The sequence below is a fragment of the Pelobates fuscus genome, chromosome 2, assembly GCF_036172605.1.
Source record: "Pelobates fuscus isolate aPelFus1 chromosome 2, aPelFus1.pri, whole genome shotgun sequence".
Lineage (NCBI taxonomy): Eukaryota > Metazoa > Chordata > Amphibia > Anura > Pelobatidae > Pelobates > Pelobates fuscus.
The window spans coordinates 204810920-204833458 of record NC_086318.1 but is presented as its reverse complement, the minus strand read 5'-3'; positions in this window follow the sequence as shown (position 1 = coordinate 204833458).

Here is a 22539-nt window from a genome sequence, read left to right as displayed (position 1 = left end):
AGGTGGATCAGGGGCAGGGCCTGCGGACCGACGCGCGCTGGAAATTAAGTGAGTTTAACTCCTTCTAAGGGGGCTTGTCTTCCTGACCCTATAGTGTTCCTTTGAGCAGAATGTAAAATTACTATTACATTAATATACATGATACATGTGTAAATGAAGGGACTGCCTGGGCAGCAAAGAAGGTTAATCTAACAGTTTGTATTTTGCAATCCCCACACCCCTATTGACTATTTCCAACAGCCTCAGGTGCTTTGTTCTAAAATATATACATAGATTTTATTTTGCATCATGCATCGGCAAGCAGATGTCAACTCCAGACACTGGCAGGGTTATTTACTAGAGTGAGAATTCAAAGTGAATTTTAAATTTAAGGCCAAAGTAGCCAATCTGGAAGCATAGCTCACTTAGAGAATGTTTCCATTGCAGCTATTTTTAACATTAATTTGAAATTCATTCAAATTAATTTTAATTCTCACATTAGTGGATAACCCTGTGGATGTACAACTAATACTTCATCCAAACAATAACAGATCGTGACATTTTAAGTGCATGTGTCGTATGTCCTCAATACTTATCTATGAGAACCATTTGTTTGGGCAAAAGTCATCAGGGCTGCAGTAAAGAATCTGTATGTGCTGGATTATCGGTAAACTGAAAAGTAATTTCTAAACTTTTTTTTTTTTTTTTTTTTTTTTAATAGTGAGTAGAGGATATTAATTTACAGCTATAAAGGATCCCAGGGGTCTTAAATATATATATATTGCTTTTTATTAGAGTATTCCTTTAATTCTAGGCTGGAGCAAGTAAAGTAATTATTAGGATCCAAATGCTTTTGTTACACTAGAAGTTGAAATAGAGATTCCTGGGCTGTTTATATGTTTAAAACCATTGAAGAAATATGATGCATAAGGCAAAATTTGGTTCGGCCAAATCAATTTGTCCACAAAAATGCTTTTTTTTTTTTTTGGTTAGACCAAATTGCGTTCATATGGTCACAAATATCGCCTATGCGATCATTTTGGGGAAGCTGATTCAGGTGAACCAAAAGGGTGAGAAACTGGGCTAATCAGCGTACTGCAAAATATTTACAGAACATAAATATTACAGAGATATTTTCTGGTAAACTGATAGGTGCATTTTCCAAACCATTTGGTTCACAGAACAAGTGTGAAAAAGCAACCAATAAAGGAGAGAAGGAGGAGTCAATAAATAAATACATCTGTATTTATATATTCATGAAATATATCATAAATAATATGTATGGGTGTTTTTTTTATCTACTGGTCTTCCTGTTTTCACTCTATTGGTTACTTCTCATCCCCCAGCTACCAGTTATATTGTTTTGATCAATCATCTTTTTTTGATCAATTATCTCTTTTTGAATCCAGAACTCCAGATTCACAAAACAAATGAAACTGTAAGAGAATAGCGACGACTTTCCAATCACTAAAACTGAATGCATAATTTAAATAACTTACGTCTATTATCTTTAATGTTGTTAAATATTTATTTTGTGTTTTTTGGTTCGATTGAACAACTCCTTCAACTTTTAGTTTTTTTTTATTATTATCTAAAGAGTAGTTTGTAAGCTGACTACTGATTAGCAAAGTTGGATCATTTTCACTGAATCTGTTATTTTGTACACATTTTTAAAGTTGATCATTAATGCAAAACATCTCACTGTTTAGTGAATAAATCCCTGCTAATTTTTGCAAACACGCTTCCACCATTTTACAACTTTGCAAAATCTGTTTTATAAATGTATTACTAAAATATCATTAAATAACAGGAGTGCACATGGTACACTAAGCAGTCATTCAAAATTTATCTTTCACGATTGTGACCGACTAAATGACCTCTGGTCAGAAGAAATAATACCATTTGGAGCCTTAATAGACCCGTAAAGCAATAAAACATGTGTTGCCATTGACCATTCCACACACTTACCATGATGAATTGGGTTGGGTCAATGCATATGCATGACATGGTCATAAAATAAGTCTAGTTAATGCACAATATGTCACTTCAAAAGAACCAGACAAAAAGTTGTATAAATCTCCTTAGTCTGTAGTAACAAGTGTGTTGTAATACAGGGAGCATTTGATAATTATCATTATTAATCAATTTTACTCCTTTTATACCAATATGTCAAAATATATATCACTTGTTGTACCACTCATGAGAAATTGTTAGACTTAGGGAAGCAAGGGTGCTTCTGCTTCATAAGAAATGTTAAATTAGATAGATTTCTGTGAAGTACTCCAGATAACATGGGGCAATCCCAAATTAGTACTTGCACTGATTAGTCACAACATTAAAACAATTTGTCTGACTCTCTCGAGCTCCGGGCTTATGTTATTATATATTGCGGTAATAAGGCGGAATTGGTACCAGAACCCGACAGCAAACTGCCACCCAACTTTCTAAGAGTGCAATGGGTCGAAAAAATAAGAAACAGCGGGCAGACAAAGGTCCCTTCAGCCGCGACATTGGTGAATTGATGCGGGGCCCTCAAAAGCCTACATGGGACAAAATGGCGCCGGGAGACGAAGGCTCATCGTACTCCTCTGAAGATGTTTCCTACGACCATGGAGAGGGGGCCTCGTTTGACCTGCCAGCAGCGCCTAAAGCCAAGCCACCAGCTACCGGAGACCCTGTCACAGTGGCCCAACTGAAAGACATGCTGTCCGAACTAAGAGCGAACATAGCGGCTGACATGGCAAATTATAAGGACGCCATAGAAGGTTCCGTGACCAAGATAACCCTCTTGGAGGCAACGACGAGCACACACGACAATAGGCTCACCTCTGTGGAACGCAAACTGGCGGAACTCCAACAGAAACAGAATGCCATGGCAGACAGAACTGAGGCTCTGGAAGATCAAAGACGGCGTTACAACCTAAAAGTGCGGGGAATCCCAGACTCGGTGAGCTTGACCGACCTGCCGCACTATGTGCGCTGCCTGCTAAATACGCTACTATCACCAAAATAAGCCAAAGCATTTAGGATTGAAGGCATTTTGCGACTGCCATAACCGGCGTCAGCACCATCAGAGGCGACAGCAGACCTGATAATCAGATTCCAATCCCTGCAAGACAAGACCTCAATTCGTGTAGCTGCCTGTGGACACACTCCCCTGATGTTTGAAGAGTCCGCCCTATCGCTGTTCCCGGACCTCACCCGAGGCACTATTGCATGGCGTAAGACCCTACAGCCACTATTGATGACCCTACGAGCTAAGGACATCTCCTACCACTGGGGCTTCCCGAAGGCCCTGTCCTTTACACACCAGGGCTCCACATATAAGGCTTCAAGTTTCCAAAAGCTGGAATACCACCTGCAATGCCTGAACCTGCACGGCCCAGTGGGGACAGCAAGAACAGGTCTGGCGTGTCTGAACCCCTTCACTATACAGGATTTCACCCCCCGCTCCACACAACGCAAAGTGCACACCAGGGAAGAAACCTGAACGACACTGCCCCAGACGGACTTCCAAACCTATGACGGGTCCACCAACTAACACTACTGTGTACCGCGTTTATATTTAAGTTGCCATAGGCTGATTTTATTTGTTTAATTATGTTCTTTCACCGCACACATTTGGGTAATTATGCTCATGTTTCCTCTAGACCCACTCACTGGGGACCATAACGGAGGCCACCCGCACCCCTCTCCAAGTCTTGATAGTAAGATATAGTACCTTATCCATAGACTCATGGAGGGGCTCTAATCCCTTAGGGGTTCTCCTACACACGCGAGCCTTTGATGCCCCATACCGTGCTACCCTATGGGGGAAAACTACTGCAACCCCCTAACAGTACACTTTCATGTAATTCTCATGTCTTTTTAAATTAATTAATATACTCCTGTGCCCATGGGGCTTTCTCTACCAGACACCACCGTAGCTCATAACTATGGACACATTAGCCTGATTCCTCTAACTCTATAAAAGTGCCTGAATCTAACTGCCTTACACCTGTTCCTTTTGTTTGACATTCACTTGCATTTGCTGTTGTGGCAAAGCGGGCTTTGTTGTTATACGATGCACAATACAGATAAAAATAAAGAATATAAAAAAAAACAATTTGTCTAAAACAGTGTAGGTCAAACTTGTGATGGCAAAACAGCTCTGATACATCGAGGCATGGACTCCACAAGACATCTGAACATTTTCTGTGGTATCTGGCATCAAAACATTAGCAGCAGGACAATTACCGCCGCAATTTGGCAATTTCTAACCCCTTACCACCGCTGGCAAACCGGACCACGGCTACTAATAGTGGTCATGGGCCGCAAGCTGAAAAAGCAAAAGCCCGATAAGCCCAAAGCGGGCATGAACATAGGAGATCTACTCCGGCAGGCCCACGGCACAAGCAGGCCCAAGATGGCCGCTGATATGGATGAGTACTCAGACTCCTCGGAGGACTCGCTAATGGGGATGGGATCCGCTGTGGTCCCCCTCCCACCACGGCCCCAGACAGCTCCAAAGAACACTGACTCAGCTCCGGTGACAAATGCCACTCTGAAGGAGCTACTACACGGCCTCCAGCTCACCTTGCAAGCCGACATGGCCTCACTCAGGGCAGATCTAACGGGCCTGGTGGGCCACTTGGGGACGGTGGAGACGACAGCAGCTGAACATGCCCAGACAATCACCACTCTCTCTGGTGCAGTTCGGACCCTCCAGACACAGCAAGCCATCTTGGAACAACGCTTGGCTGTGATGGAAGACGGCAGGCATCGAAATAACCTCAAGATACGGGGTGTCCCAGAGGCGATCCCAGACGCAGAACTCCCGCACCTGGTGAGAAGGCTGCTAGGGTCGCTACTTACGCCCAAGCAGGCAAAAAGCATTATGACTGACGGGATCTTTCACATACCAAAGCCTAAAAAAGCCCCCGAGACCGCACCCAGTGATCTGGTGGTCAGATTCAGCAGCGGCAGGGAGAAAGCAGCGGTACAGGCAGCAACCAAAGGGAATTCGCCACTTTCCTTCGAAAACATGGCGCTCACGTTTTATTCAGACCTATCTGGGGACACCCTGAAATGGAGGAAGACTCTCCAACCACTTAACTCACTGCTGCGCACCCATGCCATCCCATATCGCTGGAGACCACAGCGGCTACTCCACATCCTGAAAGAGGACTCTGTGCACGCAGTCAGGGACATTAAGGAGGCGGCGGCCATGCTGGAAACCATCGGCCTCCCACGAGATGCGCTTGCCCAAACTGGCCCGAGCTATACCGCTAACGCGCACACATGGGACCCCTCTAGGATTACCCCGTTTGTCCCTCAGAGGGCCTGCTCTGATACCAATGCGGTGGCCACAACATGAGGTGAAGCAGGACTATCCAGGCTCCAAAGGGACATCACCCACTAATTTTTTACCCACGGTTTGGGGTTCATATGAAACTCCTCTTCAATAAGTTATATGTTAGCTAAATTGTATATAGTTCATGATTTCTCTTCAGATATGACAACCTATATAGTCTCCTTTAAGCTAGACTAGTAACAGGACAGTACTGGGTTAATGTAGCTTGGTATCAGTGTACTATTTATCAGACCTGTCTACTGTTTAGCCATATCCTACACGTGACTAATTGTATATTGCTAGACGGATTGCATGCCATCTGCGCTTGTTCCTAGGGAAAAATTTTTGTCCTATTTTAATTAACATCACACAGACGACACACATAGTTGGCTAAGCGTGTATAATATAAAATGTATGTGACCTATCATGCCACTGTCGGAATATTGTGGAAACTGATGATACACTGATGTGGTGCCGACCTATAGAATGTTTCCTAACTCACTCGTTATGTTAAACTAATTTACTCTTATGTCCCTATATAAAAACAAAAATGTGTACTGACATATCAATATGCCTATACTGTTAACATCACAGTTTACCTTTAACTCGCCATGACTGTTATGGCATAGTGAGAATGCTTGTTAGCCTCATGCACGTCAAAAATAAAGAATTTAAAAAAAAAAAAAACATTAGCAGCAGATCATTTAAGTCCTGCAAGTTGTAAAGTGGTGCCTCCATGGATCAGATTTGTTGTTCCAGCACATCCCACAGATGCTTAGTCCGATTGAGATCTGGGGAATTTGGAGGCCAAGACAACCTTGTGTGCTGGCAAACCATTCCTGAACAATTTTTGCAGTGTGGTAGGGTGCACTATCCTGGTGAAAAGGCCACTGCCATCAACAAACACCATTGCTTTGAAGGGGTGTACATGTTCTGCAACAATCTCTTGGCAAGTGTCAAAGTAATATCCAGCCAGGAACTAAGGTTTCCCAGCAGGACATTGCCCAGAGCATAACACTGCCTCCACCGGCCTGCCTTCTTCCCATAGTGCATCCTGCTGCCATATCCTCCACATGTGAACACAATACATGCACCTGGCCATCCACCTGATCTAAAAGAAAATGTGATTCATTAGACCAGACAACCTTCTTCCATTGCTCAATGTTCCAGTTCTCACAAACATATCCCCATTGATGGCATTTTCATCAGTGGACAGTCGTCATTGTGGGTACTCTGATGGCCTACGGCTACTCAGCCCGGTACACATATAATTGGAATGCACTGTATGTTTTGACACATTTTCTACTATGCCCAGCATTATGTTTTTCAGCAATTTGAGCTATAATAGCTCTTCTGTGTGACTGGGTCAGACGGGCTAGCATTTGCCCCTAGGGGCATCAAAGAGCCTTGAGCGCCCTTGACCCTGACACAGGATCACTGATTGTCCTTCCTTGCATTACGTAGGTACTAACCACTGCATATCAGGAACACCCCAAAATACTTGTCATGGAGATGCTCTGACCCAGTTGTTTAGCCATTACTATTTGTCCCTTCTTAAAGTCAATCAGATCTTTGCAAATCTTTACCTTTGCCCATTAGTGATGTCGCGAACATGAAATGTTCCGTTCGCGAACAGCGAACGCGAACTTCCGCAAATGTTCGCGAACGGGCGAACCTGGCGAACCGCCATAGACTTCAAAAGGCAGGCGAATTTTAAAACCCACAGGGACTCTTTCTGGCCACAATAGTGATGGAAAAGTTCTTTCAAAGGGACTAGCACCTGGACTGTGGCATGCCGGAGGGGGATCCATGGCAAAACTCCCATGGAAAATTACATAGTTGATGCAGAGTCTGGTTTTAATCCATAAAGGGCATAAATCACCTAACATTCCTAAATTGTTTGGAATAACGTGCTTTAAAACATCAGGTATGATGTTGTATCGATCAGGTAGTGTAAGGGTTATGCCCGCTTCACAGTGACAGACCAAACTCCCCGTTTAACGCACCGCAAACAATTGCAAACAGTCCAGGAGGCTACAGGACTACACCGACTAGCATTGGCAACAATACCCGGCAATCTATGGCTCCTGAATATCATTGACAACAATACCTGGCAATCTATGGCTCCTGAATAGCATTGGCAACAATACCAGGCAATCTATGGCTCCTGAATAGCAGTCGCAGAGATACAGCACCCACGGACTGGTGATCCTTAAGGTGCAGCTAAAGCCACTTCTTCTATAGACAGTCATAACAGTTAACCTTTCCACATCATATACATGTCGCAATGCATAGTCTCTGAGAGCGGTTGATCACGATTCATACTAGGATGTCTTCCATGTTTTAGTGCAAACTAGTCTAACTACTAATATAGTTCAAACATGCTACTTTTATTCATGCCAGACAACCATGTAGGCCAGACTAACAAACATGCCAGGGCCAATCATAGTTAACCACCTCAGATAGCAACATGGCTCCCTCTATATACAGAGTAAACATGGCTCCCTCTATATACAGAGTAACATGGTTCCCCTCTATATACAGAGTAACATGGCTCCCCTCTATATACAGTGTAAACATGGCTCCTCTCTATATACAGAGAAACATGGCTCCCTCTATATACAGTGTAAACATGGCTCCTCTCTATATACAGAGTAACATGGCTCCCCTCTATATACCGTGTAAACATGGCTCCCTCTATATACAGAGTAACATGGCTCCCCTCTATATACAGAGTAACATGGCTTCCCTCTATATACCGTGTAAACATGGCTCCCTCTATATACAGAGTAACATGGCTCCCCTCTATATACAGTGTAAACATGGCTCCTCTCTATATACAGAGTAACATGGCTCCCTCTATAAACAGTGTAAACATGGCTCCTCTCTATATACAGAGTAACATGGCTCCCCTCTATATACAGAGTAACATGGCTCCCCTCTATATACAGTGTAACATGGCTCCCCTCTATATACCGTGTAAACATGGCTCCCTCTATATACAGAGTAACATGGCTCCTGAGCTGCGGATGGGGGCCCTATAAAAGAATAATGGGGGGACGGGACCTACTGTCCTCCCCCCGCCCCCCACCCCTGCGCGGCGGGTGGGGGCCCTAAATTACAATAAGAGGGGGGCCTACTTTCCTCCCCCCAGCCCCCACCCCTGAGCTGCGGGTGGGGGTCCTATAAAAGAATAATGGGGGGGGACCTACTGTCCTCCCCCCGACCTCCACCCCTGCGCGGTGGGTGGGGGCCCTAAAAAACAATAAAGGGGGGGACCTACTGTCCCCACCGGCCCCCACCCCTGAGCGGCGGGTGGGGGCCCTAAATGAAAATCCCCCCCATCAAGGTGACTAGGGGTCCCCAAGCCCCTAGTCACCCACCCCCCCACCCAAATAAAAAAGCCCCTACCTACCCCCCTCACCTTAAGTAGTGAGGGGGGAATAAAATTACTACCCTGTAAAGTAAAATTCAACTTACTATTCGACGTCTTCTTTTTTCTAAAATCTTAATTTTTCAGCCCCAAAAAAGGCCAAATAAAAAGCCATCATACCCGTCGAACTTAAAAATAACAAAAAACCCGAGCGCAAAAAAAAAATGAATCCATCTTCACCCATGGAGGGCTCCGCGCAGACTAGGGTATTAACATATACCCTATTGTTACAATTGTTACTTGAAAAGCATGAGGAATGCCGTTGGGGTACCACATGCTCATTTGTTATACCTCCATGCACTACAAAAATAAAGAATTAAAAAAAATAAATAAAAATAAAATAAAAAAAAACAGTAATTTTACTTACCGTAAATTCCTTTTTTCTTAGTATAGTGGCAGTACTTACAAGTGGGATGTTCCTTAGGATTCTGGACAAGAAGCTCCCCCTTCTTTAGAATTTAAATGCTGTGCTCCGCCTGCTGCCTCCATATAAGCTGTAACTCAGAGACACTCACCAGTAATACAAAAGAACCAAACGGAGACCGAATGATGCATAGAATTTAATCTATTTGAAAGCGGAGGGAAAGCCAGTACTGCCACTATACTAAGAAAAAAGGAATTTACGGTAAGTAAAATTACTGTTTTTCCCTTCGTATAGTGGCAGTACTTACAAGTGGGATATAGCAAGACCCCTGCAAACAACAAAGGGTGGGAACTCAGCAGGCCACAGCTTGTAGCACCTTACGCCCAAAGCAGCTTCAGATGATGAGAATACGTCCAGCCTACAATGCTTGATAAAAGTATGTAAGGAAGACCAAGCAGCAGCTTTGCAGATGTCTTCAGGTGAGGCGGCTGCTTTTTCAGCCCAGGAGGTCGTCATAGCTCTAGAGGCACGAGCCTTTAAAGGGAAACTAAGGGGAATCCCTTTGATTGATAAGCCAACCTGATTGTATACGTTAGCCATCTGGCCAAAGAGGGTCCTGAGACAGCACAACCCCTGTTAGCGCCATGAAAGAATACAAATAGATCTAAGGATCTAATCCCTGAGTCATCTGAAGACAGATTTTCAGGGATCTTCTAACATCTAGGAGATGTCACATTCTTTCCAGATCCGACGTAGGAAAATGACAAAACCCCGGTAGGACAATAGGTTGGTAATTGCAGCACTAGAAATAACCTGCGACATCCGTCAGGTAGAGGTAACGCACATTCCAGACAACATAAGTGCTTAGATTTACTTGTGGTGTTTGGAACAGAAGTTGACATCTTGTCTATATCTGTCTTATCTGGAGACATAGGACTTATTCTAGAAGCATGCATAAAGAAAGGTGAAAAAAAGGAGAGTTCATAGTTAAACCTCACCTTAAATCACCTAAGATCCGTGTAGGAGGGCAGGTGACACGGAGAACCAGAACTGTACACCCACCCTTGGGGTCAGGAAGGTCCTGCACAGCCATGTATCCAAATTTTAAATTTGGCGCCAAACACCGTTTCGCGCATGCTCAGTAGCGTGATTCTGTGTTTGGTGGAACGCAAAGCCTCCCGGGCGTGCGTTCCACCGCTGTGCGCATGCGTAATGAGCAATGAAGGAGGACCGCCTGGGAACTCCGTCAGAAAAACCACAAAAGACAGTACCCGGTCACGTTCCGTAACGCGAACCCGGAAGTACTGTTGCCGCTCAGTTCCCGCCCGGGAAACTATCGGGCACTCACCTCCCGGTCAGCAACCTGTGCTGAACGCACCAAATCTCCACCTGCACTGTGGGGGAAACTGTCCGTCCCGTTGCCGGGACAAGAAGAACTGGGGAGTGTCTCTGAGTTACAGCTTATATGGAGGCAGCAGGCGGAGCACAGCATTTAAATTCTAAAGAAGGGGGAGCTTCTTGTCCAGAATCCTAAGGAACATCCCACTTATAAGTATTGCCACTATACGAAGGGAAAATAATATATATATATATTTTTTTTAAATGTATGCAGCTTCCAAATGAATTTAAAATGGATGCTGTCCAGGAGGTGCGGGGGCCGGGAGGGAGGGTCTTCTGCTGATTGGCTGGAATGAGTCTGCTGACTGTGAGGTACAGGGTCAAAGTTTACTCAATGATGACGAATAGGGGCCGGACCGAACATCGCATATGTTCGCCAGGAACTATTCGGCGGCGAACCGTTCGGGACATCACTATTGCCCATTTTTCTTGCTTCCAACACATGAAATTCCAGAACTGACTGTTCTCTTGCTGCCCAATATATCCCACTCCCGGACAGGTGCCATGGTTGCAATATATATATATATATATATATATATATATATACACAATGTTGTCCGATGCTTGCACTCCTGTAAAGATGTAGGTATAGCCCGGTGCTTGTCAGCAAATTTGATAAAGATCAAAGGTAGGAAAAGCACTCCAAGGACTTCTTTCAATGTAGAAAATAAGTACATTTTATTCGGCAACTGCCATAAAAACTTCAACGTTTCAGTCCTGTGTCAGGACTTTCGTCAGGATCCTGACGAAAGTCCTGACACAGGACTGAAACGTTGAAGTTTTTATGGCAGTTGCCGAATAAAATTTACTTATTTTCTACATTGAAAGAAGTCCTTGGAGTGCTTTTCCTACCTTTGATCTTTATATATATATATATATATATATATATATATATATATATATATATATATATATGTACATATTTAAAGATTAGGAAATAGGAGCACTCATGTCTGATGTTGCTACTCCAACAACTTAACACCTTGTTGCTGAAAAGCTGGCCACCATTAAATTAGTAGTTGCTATCTGTAACTATTTTTATTTCATCTGCAAGTGCTCCTTATATGTTGCCTTTTCCTACAGGCAATCCTGTGACTTCCTGACATTTTACAGTTTGGTTTGTTGCAGTCTGCTGTGCTTAATCTGTTTGTGGCTCTTTCTGAGTTCTTCCTTCTTGTCATGGTGGGCATTAATTTTCTTTGAAATGCACATTGTTAGCCAAACAATTCTCTGACAAAAGACTCCTTTTTGGTTTGGAACACATAATAGCTTTTCACTGGGATTCTGTGCTTGCCCCCTGATGGTGTGGCAGTTAAGAAATCCACCACTGACTCTTAGCAACACTGATTCTAACAACAGGGAGCTGCATAAGAGAATCAGCAGAGTTAAAGTGCTAAAACATGCAAATACCTTTGTAAAAAAACACTCAACCTGCTATCTCATCCTTGATGATCTAATATAAAAATAGTTCCCTGCCAAAGGGCTTATCCTAAAGGTATGCAGTTCTGATAGTTATGTCTTTACAATCTGATATCTGTCACCAAATCATTAATAAAAGTTACCAGACGTTTATTGGAGCTCCAATCACCCATTATAAGCCTTGTACCAAATAAACACAAACTCCCACTACTGTAAGCCATACCATACAAAGCAAAAATCCACCTCAAGTTGAGTGCATACTAGTATCAATGTCAATAAAGTTACAATGCAATTGGAATTTGTTTCTAAGAACACAAAAATTTATATTTTGGAATTGTAAACTTTTTTGATAAAGAACGGCACTCACCAATGAAGATATCGAATCAACACTATGGTGCCACACTGACCACGGTGACGAAAAGTCCCTCATGAATTGCAGGTCAGGGCGACTACCACTGCCTCATGAATTCAAGTATTTTGCAAATTTAAACTTTGACTGGTGCTCATTCTACATCCCTGATAGCATTAAATAATTTGTATAATATTTGAGCCGTTTCAAACAAACAAAAAAGTTATTACTTAAAAAATAACCATCTTCCATTTTAATTTTGTGCTTCAACATTATTATATTGCAGTTAAATGTTTTAAAAAAAAACATTTTGGAAAAGAAAAATAGAATACACCAAAAAGACTTTGCAAAAAAAAAAAATACATCAAAAAGACATAATAAAAAAAGAAAGAAAAAGGAAATAATTTTTTTTTTAAAAAAAAGACATTGATGTTCAAATAAAAAAAAAAAAAAACAAGAAGGAAGATTCAATAGACTTCTTATTTCTGTAACTCACAGCGACGTGTGAGTGTTACTGACATATATTTCAAGCACAACTGGTTCATATTTCAGCTTTTCCCCCTTGTGCTCTCTTTAGTGTGTTTTACATACTGAGAGGTAGAGAAAGGGCTACAGTGTATTGGGCAACTCTACTGTTCACTGCTCAATAAGATTCCACACAAGCTTCAGGCCTGTCTGAACTTTTACAACCACTCTTTCGAAGGATCTACTTCATACACTCTTTGTGTAGTGAATTTATTAGGAGACATTCTTGCTTTGCACATGGTTTTCACCACATGCAGTGTAGATTGGATTACACAATATTTTCACCGGTGACATAATCACTTATACTGAAGTGGAAAGATCGATACCGCCTCAGGGTAACTTGAACTTAAATACAAACAAATCCACTTGTTTAAACAAATTCCAGATTTCATATTTCACTTCAGGGGAAATGTGTAATAATTATGTTTTTAAATTTACGTTTTAGGATTTGTGTGTAAGAGACGTGAAGGTGCTGTGTGTGTCTGTCATTCGAAAAATGTGCGGAGTAGAACACTAGATATATATAAGCTAAAGTTTGGCCTTTTATAAAATAAAATCCATTGTATTTTATTATTTAAATTAGCAACTGAGACTTATTTTGAGATAGTTCATTTATTATGCTGAATTAGTTTTTTCTTTCAAAATAAGTTATAATTACCGTAAGTTTATTACCAAAATAACTTATTTGGTTTTAAATGCTATAGCTAGAGTATATTAAACTTGGCTACTAGATTTTCATCTGTGGTTTATGCGTATTTTGAAGAATTGATGAAGGAATTTAAGACGGTATTCAAAAAGGTCCTGCATGTGTTGCCTCTGGAGGTGTGCCTGGCAGGGCATACACATTAAAAACTTTTTAAACATATAAGATTTTTTTTAAATCTAACAGCTGTCGTATGTGCAAAAATGTCCAAAGTGACAGTTTCTCTTTAAGATAAGTGATGAGTGCAGATGATTGAAAGAGATCAATCTTAAATAGAATAACACTATCTGAGTCAGCAGAATGCAGTTACAACAAAAATACATTATCATTGACAACTGTTCCTGCATCATTCATCTCAGCTGGATTACGCAGGGAATCAACCCTTAGACCGTGGATCTTTTTAACCTGAATCTCTGCCAAAACGGTTGCTAGAACTTTTAAAATAAACCTGTCACTTATATTTAACCTACACTAATATAATAGAACAAATGTTGTTTTTGCAAACATATAGATAATTGCAAATCTAAACTTAATACATTGCTTGTTATAGCAGACACTTTTAAGAATTATTCCAAAAGTCAATCTGATTATTGACTGCAGAAAATATTTAGGAAACATACTTATGCATACAATGCGTATACACAAAATAGTCCAGGTTTGAAAATGCATCTAAAAGACACGTAAGGTGTATAATATTGAGTTATTAGCAAGTTCCATGCCTGAGGCTTTCTCCTTCTCTACTGGGAGGTCTACTAAACCCACAAATATTGGTAATCCCCACTGACTAAGGCCGGGTAGATAAGGAGATTACCAAAGGCAGTCCCTCTTTATTATTGATAAATGGGAGGATTTATTTAGCCATTCACTGACCTGCTGCTGAACGTTTTATTCATTAAACCTCAATTCACCAGCTATACATGGGGGGTATAGTAAGGGCCATAGGCAGGTCCTCCAGTCAGTTATTAATAGACCTGAATCTTAATCTAGATTTGTTATAGAAGATCCCTCCTTTGCTAATAACTGGATTCGTAGGAACTATGAGCAAGTATTATGTTCCTTTTAATTTTAAAGGTTTTTTTCTTTATTTTTGCCACAGTTAGACATGAGATTGGCATAGCTAGATACTGAAATAAGACATTAATAAAAAATCATAGCATAACACAATAATAGGAGCAAATGCAGTTGTCATGTGGGTTTTATATTAAGATGCGAACATTAGAAGGTGAAGTGGTTTACATGTAGCGACAATCTAACTAGCGCTACGTTGACATTAAAAACAGTATTTGAAATGTGTATAAGATAAAAATAACAATAGAATAAAAATAAATTGAGGAACAAGGCAGGGAGCCTGGAAAAGTTAATGGAATGTGCACCGATCATTTACATTAGTACTGTACTATGTATCTCAACCCATCCTAGATTGAGAAATGAGCACCATCCTAACATGCATTACCCCATGGCTTAGAGGTTGGGGGGTATATTCTTAAAAGCCATCCGGTCTGAGGGATAGAAAGACTACAGCCCTAACCTAGAAAAACAATAGTAGGCAAGATACCCTAAACTGCAAGGGACAAACTGGTAAACTGTAAACTGTGGGGATCATTTAGTGAGCTTAACAACATATCTCATCTAGTGTCCAAATTGTGGCTAGAGCATAAGAGTCTGTTGTGGATGATCTAGGCACAAACATGGATTTAAAAAAAAATAATGTATGAGTGGTACAGCTGTCAACATTGAATGAGGCAGAATTCATATGGCATGGGAGTCATCTCAGGATAAAATGATGGAGAAAACAATGCATGTAGCCATAAAAAAGACAAAAATTGACAATTGAATTTATAAAATATGAATATCTGAGTGTTTAGGTGCTCAAATTATTTATCTGTACCTGGTATTGGTTTTGGATGTGGCAGGATATTGTTTTTGAAGTATTTCTTGTTGTGGAGGATGTTCATCATACCTTGTTGTGAAACTGTATTGGTGGTGCTGGATTGTTGTTGTAGTAACAGTAGCATCTTAGCTTGAGCAATGCTAAACACAATAAGAAAATTGTGGACTTTTTACTTATATCTAATCACATCAATTGAGATGTAGTACAGCTGTGGTAAGAGCAGATTACTACCTGTGTGATCATGAGGGGCCCTTTCAGCAACAGGGACACATCTCAGGTACCTAATGTTTCCCACTGGTATCATATGCCAGGCTCTTTTAGCATTTTGGTGATCGTCCAGAAGCTGCACCTTTCCATCAAGACTGCAAACGGTAAATCATCAAAACAATTTACCAGACTCTCCTATTTTTTATTTTATTTATAAAATATTTTACCAGGAAGGAGACATTGAACTTTCTCTTGTTTTCAAGTATGTTGTGGGTCCACAAAACATTGCATCGATACAATAGGGTACAAAAAAATAAAAAAAAACAATATTAATACACAATATAAACATTTTTTTTTACATAGAACAGGTAAGAAATATATATATAATCAGCCATGACAGGTTGATTATATATATATATATATATATATATATATATATATATATATATATAGATATATATATATAGATATATATATATATCTATATCTATATATATATAGATATAGATATAGATATGTAGAGGGATCTCTTAAAGGATTTTAGGCTTGGGGAAGATTTGAAAGTGTGCAGGAGGTTTTGACAGTGGGGGGGGGGGCGGGTTCCTGGAGCACACAAGAAGAATTCATAGAGACTTGATAGCGATGTCCAGAGTGACTATGACATCCCTGAGCGCATCCGCCTTGATGGTGGAAGCTTTCTGAATTCTGACAGAGTTGGCGGCTCCACTATTTCCCCGCACCCCTACTGCCAGACTACTTTATTGGCATAGTACAACAGGTTCCCTGGGCCCACAGTTTCTGGTGCCTTGCCTCAAGTGATACCACTGTACGGGTAAGTCGTTGGACCTGCTGAGAAAATGTGTCTATTTGAGATCAGGCCTCCACCAGCCTGTCCTCTTATTCCCCTTCTTGGGATTCGACATTGCCTAATATTTCTGTCTGCAACCCAGCTAGGTCTGCCTTCCGGACTGCACGAAGATCAAGCAGTGGCTTTTTGTTGTCTCCTTTAGTGGAGGAAGATGTGTCTGTATCCGAGTCTGTTCTTCAGTGCACTCCACTAGGCCCCTGTGAGGCTGTGAAAATTTCCTCCCTTTCGTAGTTATTCAATTCACTTGAGCCTCGTGGCCTCGCAGGCACCATCTTGGGCAGGGCCCATGGGTTTGCCTGTCAAAGGATCAACAGATGTCAGGCTGAAGGGAGGCCACTGCCCTATTGTAGTCTGTCTCGAGAAATTGCACTATTTTCATGGCAAAAGGCTAATTACTATTTTGTGGAGTAGGAGCTCCTCTCAGACACATCAGGCCTGTTGCTCAGTTAGCCATGCCGCCATTAATAATGCAAGTTTAAAAATGTTAGATATTTTTTAAAGTTATATTATTGAATGTTTGTTCCAAGATTTAAAATGTTTGTTTAATATTATTTTGTTTTGGCAAGGTGTGTGTGTATGTATTTCAGTGTGTATGTCTGTTAGTGTGTGTGTGTGTGTGTGTGTTTATGTCTGTCTGTCTGTGTGTGTGAGTGTATATGTGTGTGTGTGTGTCTGTCTGTCAGTGACTCTCTGTATGTATATCTGTGAGTGTGTCTGTCAGTTAATGTTTGTATGTCTGTCAGTGTGTGTCTGTGAGTGAGTGAGTGTGTGTGTATGTCTCTCAGTGTGAGTCTGAGTGATTGTGTGTGTCTGTCAGTGAGTGAGTGTGTGTGTATATCTGTCAGTGTGTGTCTGTAAGGGAGCCTTTGTGTCTGAGTGACCGTGTGTGTGTCTGCCAGTGAATGCGTGTGTGTGAGTCTGAGTGATTGTGTGTGTATGTCAATGTGTGTCTGTGTGTATGTCTGTCAGTGTGTTTGTGTCTGTGAGTGTGTGTGTCTGTCAGTGAATGTGGGTTGGTGCGTGTCTGCGTAATTGTCTGTGTATGTCAGTGAGTGCAGTGGCGGATCCAGAGCCTGATCTTGGGAGGGGCACTTGTAGATTTTTTTAAAGAAATAATCCATGCACAATAACCACTACATCTCTGTGTAGTGCTTATGGTGCCAGGACCCCCTCCCAGAGTAAGTAGTCAAACCGTTTAAGAACAGTTTGACAACTTACCTGGGGTCTGCTGGGATATGGCGCCGTAGTAGGGCATAGGAGCAGTGGTGTGTGTGAGTGGTGCAATGTGTAAGGGGTGCAGTGTGTGTGAAAGGTTCAGTGTGTGTGTGGGGGGGTGTAATGTGTGAATGTGTAGGGTGTGTGGGGCAGTGTGTGTGTGTGGGGGGGGGCAATGTGTGTATTGGGGCAGTGTGTGAATGTGCATGGTGTGTGTGTGGGGGCAGTGTGTGTGTATGCGGGAGCAGTGTATGTGTGTGGGGGCCAATGTGTGAATGTGTATGGTGTGTGTGGGGGCAGTGTGTGTATGTGGGAGCAGTGTATGTGTGGGGGGCTTTGTATGTGTGTGTGGGGCTGTGTGTGTGGGGGGAGCAGTGTGTGTATGGATGGGCAGTGTATATGTGTGTGGGGCAGTGTGAGTGTGGGGGCAGTGTATGTGTGTATGGGGGGCTTTGTATGTGTGTGTGGGGCTGTGTGTGGGGGGAGCAGTGTGTGTTGGGTAGTGTATGTGTGTGTGGGGGCAGTGTGTGTGTGTGTGTTGGGTAGTGTATGTGGGGCAGTGTGTGGGGGGAGCAGTGTGTGTTGGGTAGTGTGTGTATGGGGACAGTGTGTGTGTGTGTGTTGGGTAGTGTATGTGGGGCAGTATATGTGTGTGTGTGTGTGGGGGAGCAGTGTGTGTATGGGGGTGCAATGTGTGTAGGGGGCAGTGTGTAAATGTGTGGTGAGGAGGGTAGATGGGCTTTTTTATATATTTGTTTTAAATAAATACATTAATGCCCCCCCCCCCCTTCTTACTTTTACTGAGGGAGGAGGGGGGACATTTCTCGATCCCTGGTGGTCCGTGGGGAATCCCTGGTGGTCACAGTGGTGAGAGTGAACTCTAGCCCGCAGTTTCAGGGCTAGAGTTCACTCTTGCGAGAGCCGGAGCGTTGCCGTGGTAACCGCGGCAACGATCCGTGCTCGCGAGTGAAGGAACCAGAGGAGCTGCAGGCTGAGCTCCCAGGTACTCTCTCCCTTCCTCCCCTGCCGGATCCTCTCTTCCTCCCTCCACTGCCGGCTGCCAGAATGGTGCCTGCGGACCAGGGAGGGAGATCTCTGATATCCGTGACTTGGACAGTGCCAGTCCTGCATTAGCTGACAGGGGAGAGCCTCGGGTGGGCGGGGGGGGGGGCAATTTTCCCACTGCCCCCCCCCCCCGGATCCGCCAGTGAGTGAGTGTGTGTGTCTGTCAGTGAGTGTGTGTGTGTGTGTCATATTGTGTCAAAGCAGTGAGTGTGTGTATATGTCAGTGTATCTGAAGAGGTGTGGCCTTCACAGGAAGGGGTGGGGTAAATTTAAATTAGGGGGTGCTCGAGTTCCATCATGGCTAGGGCAGCACAGATCCAAAATACACCACTGGCGACAGCATACATTCACCATTCCAGTACCATTACCAAACTTTTCTTAATATGTCAAAATAGCTGGACATTGATTATAAGCTAATGCACGTCTGCTTCAAATAAACGTTCTTTTTTGCTCATTTTGAAGCACTATAAGTGCTTTCTTTCACATTAGAGTAATGGTTTTTAGTTTCAATTTTAAGTTATCTTTTCTGCCTCTGTATCTGCAGACTATACTGGCACAATGCTGCTTTTGTTCCCAGTCCTGCCCTGAGGGAGCATGACCAAGGTACAAGAAGCATAAGAAAAGGAAAACTAAAAGAAAAAAAAGCGCTAGGGCCACTTTAAAAATGAAAAAGAAAAAATCCAAGCAGCATTACCATTACAGTTCTGTTTCTCACATCAGCTGGACAGCCTGAAACGCACTCTGTGAGCTAAGCCTAGTAGTGCAAGTCCACGAGCTAGACCTGTCCTGCAGGGTGAACCTCTAGAGAGCTTAAGGACCTGTTTAGCTCTCTGCTAAAATGGTGGAGACGGGGGATGGATTACATTGGGAGGCACTCCTGGCATCATAACTACTGAAGCTTGCTGTAGTGGTTATGGTACTTGGACTATTAATTTAAGAAGCATTGGGTTAATCACCGATATTTTCCTACAAACATTGACTGAGGATAAATCATACTCAAGAGAACAAAAACAAGCAAACAAAAAAAGAAAAAAGGAAATGAGGATTAATGATTACAATAGGATAAAAAAAAATTACAGATAAAGAAGAGAGAGGGATAGCATGTAGAGAGGATAGAAAAAATAATGATATGTAGGAGCTAGAAAGAAAGAAGCACAAAGGTCATACTAGTTTTTAAAAATCTTGGAGTGCTCATTTAAATACAAGATGTTATATACACTTTTATACAGTTATACAGTTATAACAGTAATCAAAATAGCAGACATACGGTAACTAAAGAAAATAAAAACAAAATAAAATGTAAAATGTCCTTGTTCCACTGCTTTTGGGATTATATTCAGTGTGCATATCTGGTAATAATAAACTATTGAAGCTATAATAGTATTGAGTGGGAATGGTATGTTGGTAAGAATGTTGTCAAGGCCAGACTATGATGTAAGCAATGACTAACAGATGCAGCTTGTTTTTGTGGCCTTATGACATCACACAGTCTGCTTATGTAACAGAGTACCTGCAAAGCATGTGCCATTTCCTATTTTCACAGAATTATTAGAAGGATGCCATCCCTGCTTCTAAAGTGGCAACATTATTTGCTTATTTACTGGCATATCAGTATATATGTTATTATGAGATTGGTACCCAGGAAGAGAGTTTTATTATGAAATGCTTGTACAGTACAGTGAGTATCATTTATATATTTCTACATGCAAATATATTGTACTTGTGTTGTTTATTAATCCAACTTAACCTACCTGTTTACCTATGTTAATTACTGCTTCTGTATGAAGATAATGTTGGACTGTGCACTGCAGTTGATTGCTTGCCTTAACTATATAGTGACCAGACTGCTTTTCAATTTTCTTACCGTTTGGGACCGGGGCTGTTTTCACATTTCTGCGGTGTTTGTGTTTAGCTGTTATTTTCCTCTTACTTATTTGCTGTACCAACAAATATTATACACCGTTTTTCTCGCCATTAAATGGTCTTTCTAAAGATACCATTATTTTCATCATATCATATAATTTACTATAATTTTTTGAATAAAATATGACGAACAAATGTAAACAAAACACACTTTTTTCTAACTTTGACCCCCAAAATCTGTTACGCATCTTCAACCGCCAAAAAACACCCATGCTAAATAGTTTCTAAGTTTTGTTCTGAGTTTAGAAATACCCAATGTTAACATGTACTTACTAAGTTATAGGGCTATAAGTACAAGTAGCACTTTGCTATTTCCAAACCATTTTTATTTTCAAAATTAACGCAAGTTACATTGTAACACTGATATCTGTCAGGAATCCCTGAATAACTCTTCACATGTATATATTTTTTAAAAGAAGACAACCAAAGGTATTAAACTTGAGGTATTTTGACTCTTTTCATGCAACCATTTTACCACCAATCTATGCCAATTTAAAAAAATAAATAATAATAATTGTTGATTTATATGAGACACATAGCAATTTAAGAATATATGTACTGAGAACTTTAAGGGTTACTGCCAAAGAACACCCCAATATGTGTTCAGTAACATCTCCTGAGTACAGTGATACCCTCCATGTATATGTGTGTCGGGTTCTCTGGCGTCTAAAAGACCTTATTTGCATGGTGCACATTCCAGTTTTCCAACTTGGAATTTTCACAGCTGGTCATCGTGCACCTATGTCCTATTTGGGACATTTTTGAAGCCGGACAATGTAATTTACTCACATCAAACCAAAGATTTTTGAAAAGTAGACAACCCAGGGTATTCAATATGGGGGATGTCAGTCTTTTTTAGTAGCCACTTAATCACAAACACTGGCCAACTTAGCATTTAAATTTGTTTGTGTGTTAAAAATGCAAAAAAACTATTATGAATGCCAACTTTGACCAGTGTTTGTGACTAAGTGGCTACTAAAAAAGACTGAACATACCCCATTTGCAATACCTTGGGTTGTCTTCTTTTGCAAATGGTATGCCATTATGGGGGTAATTCTCATTCCTGGGCTACCATACGCTCTCAAAATATTTATATATTTGAAGTCTACGTGTATATTTATGAAATTATTTATGTAATTATGTATATGGACATATGTATATTTTGTATTATTTGTATTTATTTATTTATACATACATAGCTATATATATATTTGTGTAAGGGGCAAATAGCCGTATATGGAGTAAGGATCCAGCATAAGCGTAGGATAGTATAAAGGGAGCAAGTCGGTTGTGGTGTGCCGAGACCGACGATACGGTAGGCCTGTAAATAAAGAGGGCAAAAATAAATAATCAAAGATTTAATACAGTCAACAAATATATACAAATTAACCAGACATTTCCTTAAATGCATTACAGTATTTAATTCCTGGAAGGATTTTGAAGGTAGAAATCTAGGACCGAAAGTGGACACCATTTGTTGTCGGTAGGATGTATGTTCTCTACTGTTGGTGCGTGTTGACTCGTTTCGGAATGTGGTAGAGCCAATAGGTAATGATATATGTGTTTACGTACGTGGGATCGTTAAAGACAATGCTTTGTCTGAGTGGTGGTGATGGTAGTGGATTCTCTGGCCTGAGAAAGGCATAAAAGGCAATGTGCATGGCTGGTAATGGCCGACTTGGTAGTATAATTGAATGGTTGTAGATCTAGTAGGTCCGATAAGGATGAAAAGTTGGATGGCTATTGGTAATCTCTGAGAGGAACGTGGGGGAACGGATTCCTGAAAACCTCTGAGTATATTCTTGTCTGGTATGATAGCATGAAGTTATGGTAGTTTTGGCCATAGGTTATCCTGTGTTGTTGAATGC